Genomic DNA, 15,814 nt, shown 5'->3' on the forward strand with positions numbered 1-15,814 from the left:
ATAGGCAAAGGAGCCTTTGCCCAGAGGACTGTAGGCCTTTCTCCAACTAATCTATTTAGCACACAGTGAGTCATATCGGATCAGTTTGTTTTTGTGAAATCAATCAATCAAGATAGGTTTGGTTAATGGCCCATGTGTGTTCTTGGGCAGAAAATCAGTGTTAACAGAGATGTAAGCAGTGTTTAAACCTTGCTCTACTCACAGTCTGTATACAAGTCTTCACAGAGACAACCAGGCAGGGCAGCTTCTGTGGTATGCCAAGACAAAGGATTGGATAAAATAAGAGTTCACTCAACAGCAGTTGACGACACAAAGTCATGAATGTGACTGTGGATGATTCCGCCGTCTGTGTCGTAATTTAATCATCATCTCATTAATCTCTTGCCACTGTAGAGAATGACAACATATGGAGAGGTATTTATGTCTGCTTTCATGCTGAGTTAAAAATGCTTTAAGCATGTGTGGCTGTGTTTTTGTGAAATGATTACACTCAGTTGCCAGTTTGTTAGGTACACCTGATAAAACCAATGCAGACTAGCAGGGGCGTCGCACCTGTGGGGGATGGGGGTGTTTTGACACCCCCACTTTTACAGCAAGATGATTTCACACACACACACACACACACACACCCACCCACACCCACATTTTCCAAAGGTAAACCCGTTTGCCCACCCTGGCAGTGCACCAGCATAAAAAAATGGAGCGCACCTCACCCCCCCCAAGCCCCCTTATGCTGCATGAAAAGGCATTGGTCAAATTTAACGGACATTCACCCAATCACAGACTGCTGTCTGCGACCGTCTGCCGGCCCGTGAAATTTGAAGTTACGTCAGTCGGAGCTTTTGTCACTCACCGATGGCTGACATTGAACAACATTGACACACAACAGAGAGAAGAAGGAGGCCGAGATGCCAAAAAGGAAGAGGCAGCAGCAGAAAATTGACTTCTTTTTCAAGTCAAGTTGTCATGTAAGTGAATGCAGAGGAAACCGGCTCTCCACCGCCCCCTCAAATCAACATCATCTCTCTGTCGGCGGAGACCCTGCTCTCCCCCGCAGCCCGCACCACACCACACAATGGAACTTAATGGGAAAAACTGTGATCAGAGGCTTACTCTTTTGGCGATCTACGGTGGGCTCAGGACAATCTTTTCGAGAAAGTTTTCAATCCAGCCGTTAAGTGCAGAGGGGTTTTTTTTCTCTCCCAAGAACCTCGTAGCCTAGGCTACAGTAAATCCACTGTGATAACTCCGCGATAGTAATTAAATGTTACATTTTGTGATTAAAAACGTGTAAATTATGATACCAGACCTCCATTGTGAGGCTTGACCTTTTTTATAAACAGTCTATGGGCTTGACGTAAACAATGACGACTTCTGGTCAGTCTCTCGACCAATCAGATGCTACTATTTCTTCTTCTTTTGTGTTTTGACGGTAGGATCCAATCAGGAGCAGCCAAAGATCAACTTGAGGCAAGATAGTTTTCTACCAGAATTGAAAAGAAAGGAATAGTCTAATAATCCTCCATGATAAAATAAAGATAAATTGATAACTGATGATATGTGTGTTTTTTTAAAAATAAAATTCTGTGAAATTCAGTTCCCGGTTAATTTTTTTTTTAAATTCTTTCTTTTGTTTTTGTAGTCATATAACTTTTAATCCATTCATGTGACATCATTAAATGATGTCACATGAATGAATATGTATATTCTGATTTTCCAGGTTGTCCTGAAAAAGAAAGATATTCATTACTTGACTGTAATTTATGTGTGGATGTCTTGTCTCAGTTCTCAGGTAGCCTACAATGATATGGTTTGGTATATGTTCATATTAAAAATTGATAACAGATTAAATTTGTTTTAATAAATATGCATGTTCATCATGAATGACTCTCAGTTCATAATGACCGACTCTATGTTGGAAGAACCTCTGAATACTGTCTGGGAGCATTAATTTTGGAGAGGGAAACAGCCAAAGGCAGGCAGGATGTGGTGCTCATGTGCCACCCCTGGAACACCCCTACATTTAAAATCGCTGCTCCACCCCTGCAGACTAGTACAACAATCCTGCAATTAACACAAGCTCCATGTAGGATATACGGTTCAGTTTTTGGTGAAAATGCTTAAAAGAGGTGTTTCTGTTATGTAGCCCACACTCATTCATATAAATGGGCTGGACAAGTATGATGCAACATAGTTCTACAGGCACCACAGACTGCAGACTCTCTGACAGTTTAGACACAAACCGAACATTATAACCTTTATTATTTATTGCAAGGCTGTTGTATTAGTCAGCATCAATTTTGGCAAGGTGTACCTAATAAACTGGAAACAGAGCATACCATTTTAAAATGGAAAATAAACAGGTACATTGTCTCCAGCTGAGAAAAAAATCTGTATCGCTGTTCTAGATCTCTTCGACCAATGGACCTGAACTTGATATTATTAGTTATTTAGAGGTTTGTGTAAAGCCGTGCAGCAGTGAACTCTGGGCTGACAGTAAGACAAGGAGAGAGACTGAAGGGTTCGGCTGCATCTAATCCTGCGGCTGCAGCGGCAGCAAGCACAGATGCAGTGAGAGAAGTAACTACTCTAGCTGGAGTCAGACTCACTGCCCCTGGGCACTCAAGTAAAGACTCATGGTTGTTTGTTTGTCTTGACAATTCACCCTCAGTGCAGTGTGTGTGTGTGTGTGTGTGTGTGTGTGTGTGCGCGTGCATTTATATGTATATTTTTGCATTTATTTATGAATAAGTGTTTGTTTACTGCTGCAGTTGTGTATGACAATAGATTGTGCTGATACTGAACTCTTGACACTGTTTATGTGGACTGCACATTATGTTATAAACATGGAAGACACTGCATCGTATTTTCATAGGCACCAATTCCCAAAAAAAATCATAAATGGATTTATTAACTTATGCATGTACACACACACACACACACACACACACACATACAAGCAAACCTGACCAACAGTGCACTATCGAGTTACATTTGCCAACAGTGGACTTCAGTTTCTGGGCATTTTAAAAATACAAAAATAGAATTGAACATTAACTTTTAAGCTCTTTTACCATAATATTACTGCAAATGTGCTTTTTAATTTTTTTTAAAGAAATTGCCAAGAGGGGACTTTTATCCTTGAGCGATGTCTACCTCTCAAAGAGGGGACCTCCATATGCTTCACTGTAACTGTCTGTGCTCAGTCTTTCAGTGTTTGTTTACTGCAAAGACTTTCTTTGTTTCTTTCAAAAACAGATTTCACTTTAATGTTATCAATATTTACACATTTCTCTGTGATACACATATTAAAACAATCATGAAGACATTTTTTAATTTCAATTTCTAAATGTTTCTTGGGGGAATTCATATTCTTCTGTGTTGTGGTCATTTTTATGACCTGTATGTGATGGATTATAGAGAGAGCTCCCTTCCTCCTATGGTTTATATCTTATTTGTATATCCTTTAAATAATGTAAGTAGAGAAAAAACATTTGTCAATCTAAGACAGGTTTTGAAGCATGCATCTACTACACTTTGCTGTGGCTGTTCAGGCATCTTCAGGGCATTCATTTCAGACTCATTCATGAGGTCAGATGTAATTCTAAAAATTCTAAATTTTTTTTTTTTTTTTTTTAAGGATAATGTGCTGATTTGCTCTTGTGTTCTTACTCATGAATAATTACGTGTAAATGTTGGCTTCTGTCAGTTTTGACAGTACAAGAGGGGACCCTCTAGTACAATCTGTAGTGAGTATACAATGAATTTTCTTGAAAATACACATTATGTAGAAATCTTGCATTGCATGAATCTATCTTGAAGAGAAAAACTAATCTATTTGGGTATGAATCACAGATCCCATACTGTAGTCAAAAATGTGATATTTACACTAACTGCTAATGCCTCTCTCAGATCCATCATAAAAAGACCTCATAGGGTGCTGAAATATTCAGTGTCTTGATGGAGTTAACCTTAATCCTCTCTCAGAATCAAAACAACAGGATGCAGACCTTTAAAGAAGACTTCATTTATGGAATCTTGTTTTGAAGTTTGACTCTATAACAAAAAAGATAGATTTTATATATTGACTCAAGTCCCCTTTTTGCTTGTACAAAATGACAAGTCCCCGCTTGAATATGATGCAGCGACATACACACTTCTTCATGGATGTGAATAAAGTGTCTGGCTCCTGTGAACAATATTGAAGTTAAAATGAATGACTTAAGATGTAAGATTTGCAGGAAATGTCACCCAAGCCTGCATGACCATGCAAGTTCAAGTAGACCACAGACATTACATCAAATATCAACCTGGAAAACTTAGGTCTCTCATGTTGATAAAAGTCAACTCTTATGCTCAAAATGACACTGACTTACAAAAATTACTGCTTAAAAGTTTTATCTTACAATGTATCTAATACAAAGGATGGAAAAATATTATTGCAGCATGTCAGTAGAAGAAAAACAAAGTTCATTTTCTTAATTGAAGGACCGTGTCAATTAAATTGTGTTGTGCTTGAAATAATGAAATGGGCACTGAAATATTCAGTGTCTTGATGGAGTTAACCTTAATCCTCTCTCAGAAACAAAACAACAGGATGCAGACCTTTAAAGAAGACTTCATTTATGGAATCTTGTTTTGAAGTTTGACTCTATAACAAAAAAGGTAGATTTTATATATTGACTCAAGTCCCCTTTTTGCTTGTACAAAATGACACAGGTCCCCACTTGAATATGATGCAGCGACATACACACTCCTTCATGGATGTGAATAAAGTGTCTGGCTCCTGTGAACATTATTGAAGTTAAAATGAATGATTTAAGATGTAAAATTTGCAGGAAATGTCACCCAAGCCTGCATGACCAAACAAAAAAGATAGATTTTATGTTTTTAGGTGTTTTGAGGAAATGAAGAGGAGACACACCAAAGGGAGGGATGTATCGATACACTAATACTGCATAGATTATTTTTTTTTCCGATTCACGTTCATTTTTTTTTTTTTTACAGATAAAGGCTGTCTGAAGTGATGCACTCACATCTTACATTAAAGTCTGATGCATGAGTGAATCTTTACACTCTATTGACATTGACTGACAACAGTTACTTCTGATATCTTAGCGTATCTACTACCAAGGACAAGGAAATATTGTTGCAGTCTGTCATTATAAGAAACACAAACTTAATTTTCTAAATTCAGGCACTGTGTCATTTAACTTGTCTTGTGTTTGTGTTATGGTAATGATGAGCATTGAAAGGTTCAGTGTCTGTCATGATGGAGTTAACCATTGTATAGATGGACTGACGTCCTCTTTGTTTGAACAAAACGACACAGGTCCACTGTTGATTACTATCGAGCGATATTCACACTCCCTCATGGATCTAGATCTGAAATATAACAGAGATGATTTTTTTTTTTAAATATATTTTTGGGGCATTTATGCCTTTAATGCACAGGACAGGTAAGTATGAAAAGGGGAGAGAGAGAGGGGATGACATGCAGCAAAGGGGCACAAGCTGGATTTGAACCCGGGCCGCAGTGCAACAGCCTTGTACATGGGGCGCTTGCTCTACCACTAAGCCACCGACACCCCAACAGAGATGAATTTTATGAACATACTCCAAATTATCAGATATTTAAGTATATGTGTTTAATACCTAGCTGTCTACAGGTTTGATAGGCTACATTATGCTGTCAGAGAAAATGATATGTTTTGCCATGGGAATATGGAAAATGTTTGGTCTTGTTTGCTATGAGCAAAATTTGCTAAAGTTTTTTTGTAATTAATTAATCAATTAATTGATCATTAATGTTACCAGTGTTCAATTGAGGAAAGTGCTTAAAATTGTCAACCCTAGTCAATAGCCTGCTACAGTGCATCTATGCATGTAGACTCTTTATTATATATTTACATTTATGATTACACATTTCATCCAGTAACATTCACACACTGCTTTTTAGGAAGTTACACATGTTTTAATTTCAGTTGATGATGTGAACATAAAACTGCCTCTGATCAGTGAATGGACTGGTGGGTGCTATTCTGTGACACTGAATCTCTGACAATCAGTATCAGACCTGGATTGTCTGCGGTGTGGGGGATGGTCTCCTGTTGTGAACGATGGTCGTTGGAGTCTTTTCACCCTGGGCTTCAGGTTGGAAATTTAAGTCTCCAAACTTTGAAGACTTGGTTGACTTTAAAATGGTACAAATCATGTATGGAGCAGAAAAGAAAAAAATAAAACAATCAAACAAACAAAAACCAATCACAGTTATTACATGGAAGCTTCAGGCCAAATCTAAAGTGTCTGTCCAAAAAATTTTATACACAGAAATTTTCTAGTGCATATCCATATTAAATTCATCATTATATATTTGATCCTCACCACTGAGATGAGAAAATATATATATTTAAAATTTAAAACACCATTGTTGTGAGGAACTGAAAACATGTAGAACATTCTGTTTGTTTAAACAAAGGTTTAAAAATAACATGCTGCATAAATATGACAATAGATGATGAGAGAGTAACATTGGCATAGTGAGGGAAAGGGTACAGGAACTGCCAGGATGTATAGTGTCTTTTGTTTGTCATAGTTTTCAGTCATGTGACATGCATGGTGACCTGGAGGGCAAAACAATGGGCCAACATGGCGGCTCAAACTGGAGTCTCCATAGGCACGCAGCTCAAGCCAGTACAATTTCCTTATGTTTCAAGCCACAAATATTTGAAGAAGGGCTGTGGCATATCATACCATCCATGATAACCCTGGTATAAATTTTACTTCATAAAAGTGTCATCTTCCAATATCACTGATATAGCAATGTGTTCATCAGTGCACACAGCAACAACACAAGTCCAAACATGTTTTAAGGCCAAAGCGCTTTGACGTATACCCATTGTTGAGCATCAAATGAGCAACTGAGAATAAATAATATTTTAGCTAACAAACTTGAAGGCCAAGGTGAAAAGACTCTAACGACCATCGTTCACAACAGGAGACCATCCCCCACACCGCAGACAATCCAGGTCTGATACTGATTGTCAGAGATTCAGTGTCACAGAATAGCATCCACCAGTCCATTCACTCATCAGAGGCAGTTTTATGTTCACATCATCAACTGAAATTACAACATGTGTAACTTGAATGATCTGCAAAATGAAAACATAGTAATAATATATATTGACGTAGCATATAAATAACTAAATGTATTTATTGGAGCATGTAAGCTTCAAAAACTAGCTTGAGTACTGATTTTGCAAACTTCTACATTTATGGATATTTTACAACTACAAGGAGTTTTCAGTTGCTTATGAAACAGTCTCAATGTGTTTCTACAGAATCCCGCCTAACAAAGAAAACTCAGGAAAGACTAGATTGTGGATTTATGCCATTAAACATACCATGTTGTCTCTGGAGGGCAAACAGTGGCAGCTGTCTCTAAAATTAACTATAATTCTTGGATTACTGATAGATAGCTAACATTAATTAATTAGTACTCCTTAGCTTTAACACTGAAGAATTTCTTGTCCTTTGACTCCCAAACAGCAGCACAATTGATCCATCCAGGAAAATACGTATGACTGTCCATACTTTTGTACGCTTTCATCCTGGCAGCAGTGTAAGTTGAGGGATTTTTTTGTCCATGCCTTTTTTAAAATTCCATTTAGGCAAAATAATGGGCCAACATGGCGGCGCAAACTGGAGTCCCGTGAGGCACGCAGCTCAAGCCAGTACAATTTCCTTATGTTTCAAGCCACAAATATTTGAAGAAGGGCTGTGGCATATCATACCATCCATGATAACCCTGGTATAAATTTTACTTCATAAAAGTGTCATCTTCCAATATCACTGATATAGCAATGTGTTCCGCAGTGCACACAGCAACAACACAAGTCCAAACATGTTTTAAGGCCAAAGCGCTTTGACGTATACCCATTGTTGAGCATCAAATGAGCAACTGAGAATAAATAATATTTTAGCTAACAAACTTGAAGGCCAAGGTGAAAAGACTCTAACGACCATCGTTCACAACAGGAGACCATCCCCCACACCGCAGACAATCCAGGTCTGATACTGATTGTCAGAGATTCAGTGTCACAGAATAGCACCCACCAGTCCATTCACTCATCAAAGGCAGTTTTATGTTCACATCATCAACTGAAATTACAACATGTGTAACTTGAATGATCTGCAAAATGAAAACATAGTAATAATATATATTGATGTAGCATATAAATAACTAAATGTATTTATTGGAGCATGTAAGCTTCAAAAACTAGCTTGAGTACTGATTTTGCAAACTTCTACCTTTATGGATATTTTACAACTACAAGGAGTTTTCAATTGCTTATGAAACAGTCTCAATCTGTTTCTACAGAATCCTGCCTAACAAAGAAAACTCAGGAAAGACTAGATTGTGGATTTGTGCCATTAAACATACCATGTTGTCTCTGGAGGGCAAACAGTGGCAGCTGTCTCTAAAATTAACTATAATTCTTGGATTACTGTTAGATAGCTAACATTAATTAATTCGTACTCCCTTTGCTTTAACACTGAAGAATTTCTTGTCCTTTGACTCCCAAACAGCAGCACAATTGATCCATCCAGGAAAATACATATGACTGTCCATACTTTTGTATGCTTTCATCCTGGCAGCAGTGTAAGTTGAGAAATTTTTGTCCATGCCTTTTTTAAAATTCCATTTAGCTTTTCTATGAAATAAAAATTTATACCATGGTTATCGTGGATGGTATGATATGCCACAGCCCTTCTTCAAATATTTGTGGCTTGAAACATAAGGAAATTGTACTGGCTTGAGCTGCGTGCCTCACGGAGACTCCAGTTTGAGCCGCTATGTTGGCCCATTGTTTTGCCCTCCAGGTCACCACGCATGTCACGTGACTGAAAACTATAACAAACAAAAGACACTATACATCCTGGCAGTTCCTGTACCCTTTCCCTCATTATGCCAATGTCACTCTCTGATCATCTATTGTCATATTTATGCAGCATGTTATTATTTTTTTTTTAAGATATTTTTTTTGGGCTTTTTAGCCTTTAATGTATAGGACAGACAAGTGTGAAGGGGGGAGAGAGAAATGGAGTGACACGCAGCAAAGGGCCACAGGCTGGAGTCGAACCCAGACCGCTGTGGCAACAGCCCTGCACATGGGGCGCCTGCTCCACCACCAAGCCACCGGCGACCCATGCAGCATGTTATTTTAAACCTTTGTTTAAACAAACGGAATGTTCTACATGTTTTCAGTTCCTCACGACAATGGTGTTTTAAATTTTAAGTATATATATTTACTCATCTCAGTGGTGAGGATCAAATATATAATGATGAATTTAATATGGATATGCACTCGAGACTTTCTGTGTATACATTTTTTTGGACAGACACTTTAGATTTGGCCTGAAGCTTCCATGTAATAACTGTGATTGGTTTTGTTTGTTTGATTGTTTTATTTTTTCTTTTCTGCTCCATACATGATTTGTACCATTTTAAAGTCAACCAAGTCTTCAAAGTTTGGAGACTTAAATTTCCACAGCACCTAGACAATATCTTAAACTAAGACACCTTATGCACCTGATCGCCTATGTCTTAGTCACTCTGAATCAGAAACAACATCTTGTCTATGAGAGGCTAGTGTTTTAAGGCCAAAGCGCTTTGAAGTATACCCATTGTTGAGCATCAAATGAGCAACTGAGAATAAATAATATTTTAGCTAACAAACCTGAAGCCCAAGGTGAAAAGACTCTAACGACCATCGTTCACAACAGGAGACCATCCCCCACACCGCAGACAATCCAGGTCTGATACTGATTGTCAGAGATTCAGTGTCACAGAATTACACCCCCCCAGTCCATTCACTGATCAGAGGCAGTTTTATGTTCACATCATCAACTGAAATTAAAACATGTGTAACTTCCTAAAAAGCAGTGTGTGAATGTTACTGGATGAAATGTGTAATCATAAATGTAAATATATAATAAAGAGTCTACATGCATAGATGCACTGTAGCAGGCTATTGACTAGGGTTGACAATTTTAAGCACTTTCCTCAATTGAACACTGGTAACATTAATGATCAATTAATTGATTAATTAATTACAAAAACTTTAGCAAATTTTGCTCATAGCAAACAAGACCAAACATTTTCCATATTCCCATGGCAAAACATATCATTTTCTCTGACAGCATAATGTAGCCTATCAAACCTGTAGACAGCTAGGTATTAAACACATATACTTAAATATCTGATAATTTGGAGTATGTTCATAAAATTCATCTCTGTTGGGGTGTCGGTGGCTTAGTGGTAGAGCAGGCGCCCCATGTACAAGGCTGTTGCCGCAGCGGCCCGGTTCAAATCCAGCTTGTGCCCCTTTGCTGCATGTCATCCCCTCTCTCTCCTTTTCATACTTACCTGTCCTGTGCATTAAAGGCATAAATGCCCCAAAAATATATTTAAAAAAAAATCATCTCTGTTATATTTCAGATCTAGATCCATGAGGGAGTGTGAATATCGCGATAGTAATCAACAGTGGACCTGTGTCGTTTTGTTCAAACAAAGAGGACTTCAGTCCATCTATACAATGGTTAACTCCATCATGACAGACACTGAACCTTTCAATGCTCATCATTACCATAACACAAACACAAGACAAGTTAAATGACACAGTGCCTGAATTTAGAAAATTAAGTTTGTGTTTCTTATAATGACAGACTGCAACAATATTTCCTTGTCCTTGGTAGTAGATACGCTAAGATATCAGAAGTAACTGTTGTCAGTCAATGTCAATAGAGTGTAAAGATTCACTCATGCATCAGACTTTAATGTAAGATGTGAGTGCATCACTTCAGACAGCCTTTATCTGTAAAAAAAAAAAATGAACGTGAATCGGAAAAAAAAATAATCTATGCAGTATTAGTGTATCGATACATCCCTCCCTTTGGTGTGTCTCCTCTTCATTTACTCAAAACAAATAAAAAACATAGACACTTTATTCACATCCATGAAGGAGTGTGTATGTCGCTGCATCATATTCAAGCGGGGACTTGTGTCATTTTGTACAAGCAAAAAGGGGACTTGAGTCAATATATAAAATCTGTCTTTTTTGTTATAGAGTCAAACTTCAAAACAAGATTCCATAAATGAAGTCTTCTTTAAAGGTCTGCATCCTGTTGTTTTGTATCTGAGAGAGGATTAAGGTTAACTCCATCAAGACACTGAATATTTCAGTGCCCATTTCATTATTTCAAGCACAACACAATTTAATTGACACGGTCCTTCAATTAAGAAAATGAACTTTGTTTTTCTTCTACTGACATGCTGCAATAATATTTTCCATCCTTTGTATTAGATACATTGTAAGATAAAAACTTTTAAGCAGTAATTTTTGTAAGTCAGTGTCATTTCGAGCATAAGAGTTGACTTTTATCAACATGAGAGACCTAAGTTTTCCAGGTTGATATTTGGTGTAATGTCTGTGGTCTACTTGAACTTGCATGGTCATGCAGGCTTGGGTGACATTTCCTGCAAATCTTACATCTTAAATCATTCATTTTAACTTCAATATTGTTCACAGGAGCCAGACACTTTATTCACATCCATGAAGAAGTGTGTATGTCGCTGCATCATATTCAAGCGGGGACTTGTGTCATTTTGTACAAGCAAAAGGGGACTTGAGTCAATATATAAAATCTATCTTTTTTGTTATAGAGTCAAACTTCAAAACAAGATTCCATAAATGAAGTCTTCTTTAAAGGTCTGCATCCTGTTGTTTTGATTCCGAGAGAGGATTAAGGTTAACTCCATCAAGATACTGAATATTTCAGTGCCCATTTCATTATTTCAAGCACAACACAATTTAATTGACACGGTCCTTCAATTAAGAAAATAAACTTTGTTTTTCTTCATGCTGCAATAATATTTTTCCATCCTTTGTATTAGATACGTTGTAAGATGAAAACTTTTAAGTAGTAATTGTCAGGTCAAACTGGAATAAAATAAAGAACTGAACAGTAACTAAAAGACAAGCAAAACCGAGGAATCCACTTCCACAATAAACAGGAAGGAGGAACCCTTCGCACTATCGCCCAGTTACTGCCCGGGCCTTAAAAGGCGGCGCACATCATCACAGGTAAAGAGCGAACAAAGGTACACAGGCGGCAGGCGTATATCTGTTCCCTCATCTTTCGCAATGCCAATGCAGAGTGAGAGCATCTAAACACCAGAGAGGCAGCCGGTAAGACACTGAACTGTTTAATGAGGAGACTTTTGCACGGAGGTAGTGCATTGTGATTAACTGGTTGTGTTAAGGCTAGCTTAGCCACGGGGTCGGACGCCCAGTAACGCGTGGCTTGGTAACTGATTGTCTGTGTGCGCTGATTGCTTGTTAATCTCCCTCCTGACTGAATGTGATGTGTGTAAATTTAAATTGGTATGTGTTGAGCACATCTTAAAAGTATTTCACTTCGACATTTAGTGAATTATGAATGTATGTTGATTGTATTGGGTGTATCACTGGATTAATTAGTAGTAGGTTGGGAGAGCAACTTGAATATAACATGATTTGAATCATTTCATATCAACAGTTTCAATTCAAGCATTTATACTCTTACATACTCTTAATTGTAAACATTTTTGTAATTGTGATAGTGTAATTTTGGAATTTCATTTTAATAAAATTTTACCATAAAATTAATGTTAAAATCCTTTCAAAATTAAGGTTAAAAAACCTGTAAAAATTTGTAATGAAAGGTTAAGAAGTAATTCATGTTAAAATACATTTAATGGTAAAATACAGAAATTGAGACAATTTAAGTTAAAACACATTAAAATATACATTTAAAACAACAATAAATATTTAAAAGTAGTGAAATTCATACTTACCTGAAACTATGCTAAACCATTTACAGCAGTGGGTAACTTTATTTGCACTTGATTTGTAATTTAATGTAAAAATAATTGGGTTTCACAATATTTAAATGTTTATTTTCTGGTATTTTGTATACTTATTTTCTGTTGGTGATTCTGATCGAACTCTGAGAGACCTAAGTTTTCCAGGTTGATATTTGATGTAATGTCTGTGGTCTACTTGAACTTGCATGGTCATGCAGGCTTGGGTGACATTTCCTGCAAATCTTACATCTTAAGTCATTCATTTTAACTTCAATATTGTTCACAGGAGCCAGACACTTTATTCACATCCATGAAGAAGTGTGTATGTCGCTGCATCATATTAAGCGGGGACTTGTGTCATTTTGTACAAGCAAAAAGGGGACTTGAGTCAATATATAAAATCTATCTTTTTTGTTATAGAGTCAAACTTCAAAACAAGATTCCATAAATGAAGTCTTCTTTAAAGGTCTGCATCCTGTTGTTTTGATTCCGAGAGAGGATTAAGGTTAACTCCATCAAGACACTGAATATTTCAGCACCCTATGAGGTCTTTTTATGATGGATCTGAGAGAGGCATTAGCAGTTAGTGTAAATATCACATTTTTGACTACAGTATGGGATCTGTGATTCATACCCAAATAGATTAGTTTTTCTCTTCAAGATAGATTCATGCAATGCAAGATTTCTACATAATGTGTATTTTCAAGAAAATTCATTGTATACACAATTCATACAAATACAAACATACAAATACAAATCAAAGTGTATTCCTATAAATACAGCTTTTTAAGTCTCCTTTCTTCAGATTTTTAAGTACTTATTCTATTATCCTATAGATTTGGGTTAAGCACAAAGTCACTTTCAAAAATGACCTAATTGACATCCAGTGCTTGTGAAAAGTAGGAAGAGGAAGGTTTTCCTTTTTGACTGAAAAGTTTTATATGACCACTCTGATGCCCACTTAAAGTCTGATAAAAGTTATACTAGTTGTTTTCTTTATTCTGATTATTATTCTGCTGCTCTCTGGATGGCCCTTCAGTTTAATATAGTCTAAAGCTTGAAATTAGCTAGTAAAGGATATTCACCAAAGTTGGGCCTTCATGATTTGCTACAAAAATAAAACATATCATGGTTCAAGAGGGTATTATAAGTATTGTTAATTTGACTTGACTTTTTAATTCATCCATGCTGGAGTATGATTATCGCTCTATGCTATCCAAGAGGGAACTTGTGTCATTCTGTGCCAGCAAATAGTGGACTTGTTGTGGACCTGTTGTTTCATAAAGTAATAATATACAAAACAAAGTGTATTCTTATAAATACTGCTTTTAAAAAAAACTTTCCTTTCTTTTGATTTTTTAGTATTTATTCTGTTATCCTATGGTTGTAGGTCAGCACAAAGTCACTTTCAAAAATTGAGCTGATTGACATCCAGTGCTTGGGAAAACTAGGAAGAGGAGGGCTTTCCTTTTTGACTGACAAGTTTTAAATGTCCACTCTGATGTCCACTAAAAGTCTGATAAAAAGTCTGAAGCCTGGCTATTTTATTTCTATGACTATTGTGGTTGTTTTTTTCCTTTGTGTTTGTGTGTTTCTTTGTGTTCCTTGAAATTAGATAGTAAACAAATTTACCAAAGTTGGGCCTTCATGATTTGTTACAAAATTAAAACATATCATGGTTCAAGAGGCTATTATGTAGAGATTTTTATATCTTTCTCATAAGTATTACTAATTTGACTAATTTCATTAATTCATCCATGCTGGAGTGTGATTATCGCTCTATGCTATCCAAGAGGGAACTTGTGTCATTCTTTGCCAGCAAATAGTGGACTTGTGTTGTTTCATAAAGTATAATCATATGTGTGTAGAGTGAGCACAAAATTACATCACATTCTTTTTTAGTTTTTAATTTTCTACCACTGAATAGTTAGTGATTATTGAAAATAATGTAAAGTGGTGTACAATTGTATTGAAAAATTATTGACATTGAGTGCCTGTGAAAATGAGGTCAGGTGAATATTTTTGGACTAAACTTCACAGGTCTAGTCAAAGTGTGATGTCAAATTAGTTTTTAGTTATTAATTAAAAGTGAAATGAAAGGATTACTACTGGCCATTTCATACATAATTGTTTTTTGTTGTTTTTTTGTTTTGTTTTGTTTTTTCTATTTTTCATCCTTTTAGATTCATAAATATTGTGCTGCCTTTTGGGTAGCCCTTTATTTTAATAGTGTTGAGCATAAAACTTCCACCAAAGCTTAGCCTTTATATTTTGTTACAAAAACATAATGTAAAAAATCATGTTTCAGGGGACTAGTTGCTTCACCAAGTTGCCAGTTTAATAGTCCATTTACATACTAATAGACTTTCTGTGGCTGCAAGCCATTCACACTATAGGGAGTGTTAAAAAGCGACGTGTGTGACTGAGGCGTTAAAATCCCGGCTCCAGCCAGCAGAGGCACTGCTGAGTATGCGCTTAAACACTCACACACCTTCAGGTCCCCTCTTGGCAAAAGTTAAAAAAAATTTACCAGAGGGGTTTAGACATGATTTTATCATGATTTAAAGCATGACCAAAAGGGGACTTAAAAATTGTCCCCTGTTGGCCGTCAAGTCCACTGTTTGTGAGTGTGTAACGACGTGGAAGGCCACTGTTAGATATGTTGGTAAGAGCACACACACACACACACACACACACACCCTGCCTCCAGTTCACCTGCATATTCCTGTTTGCAGACACTGGGCTGTCAGAATGGACCATATAAATGTCACATTACTGTGGTTGAATTTTAAAGTTCAAGCATAATAACCGAGCACATTCTGATCTGATCCATATTTTGTTGTCAGTGCCAGGCTGCTTGGGGCCATTATGAATCACAGCCACACCAGCATGTGTTAAACCTAACCA

At 36.8% G+C, this 15,814-nt stretch overlaps 1 protein-coding gene across 1 annotated transcript in view; it reads left to right on the plus strand.

Annotated features, from left to right (window-relative positions):
• The window catches only part of LOC125903215 (glypican-6-like), a 235,236-nt gene that overhangs the window by 201,873 nt on the left and 17,549 nt on the right, over positions 1-15,814 (plus strand). The gene's annotated exons all lie outside the window — the stretch shown is intronic.

The sequence above is a fragment of the Epinephelus fuscoguttatus genome, linkage group LG2 (assembly GCF_011397635.1).
Source record: "Epinephelus fuscoguttatus linkage group LG2, E.fuscoguttatus.final_Chr_v1".
Lineage (NCBI taxonomy): Eukaryota > Metazoa > Chordata > Actinopteri > Perciformes > Serranidae > Epinephelus > Epinephelus fuscoguttatus.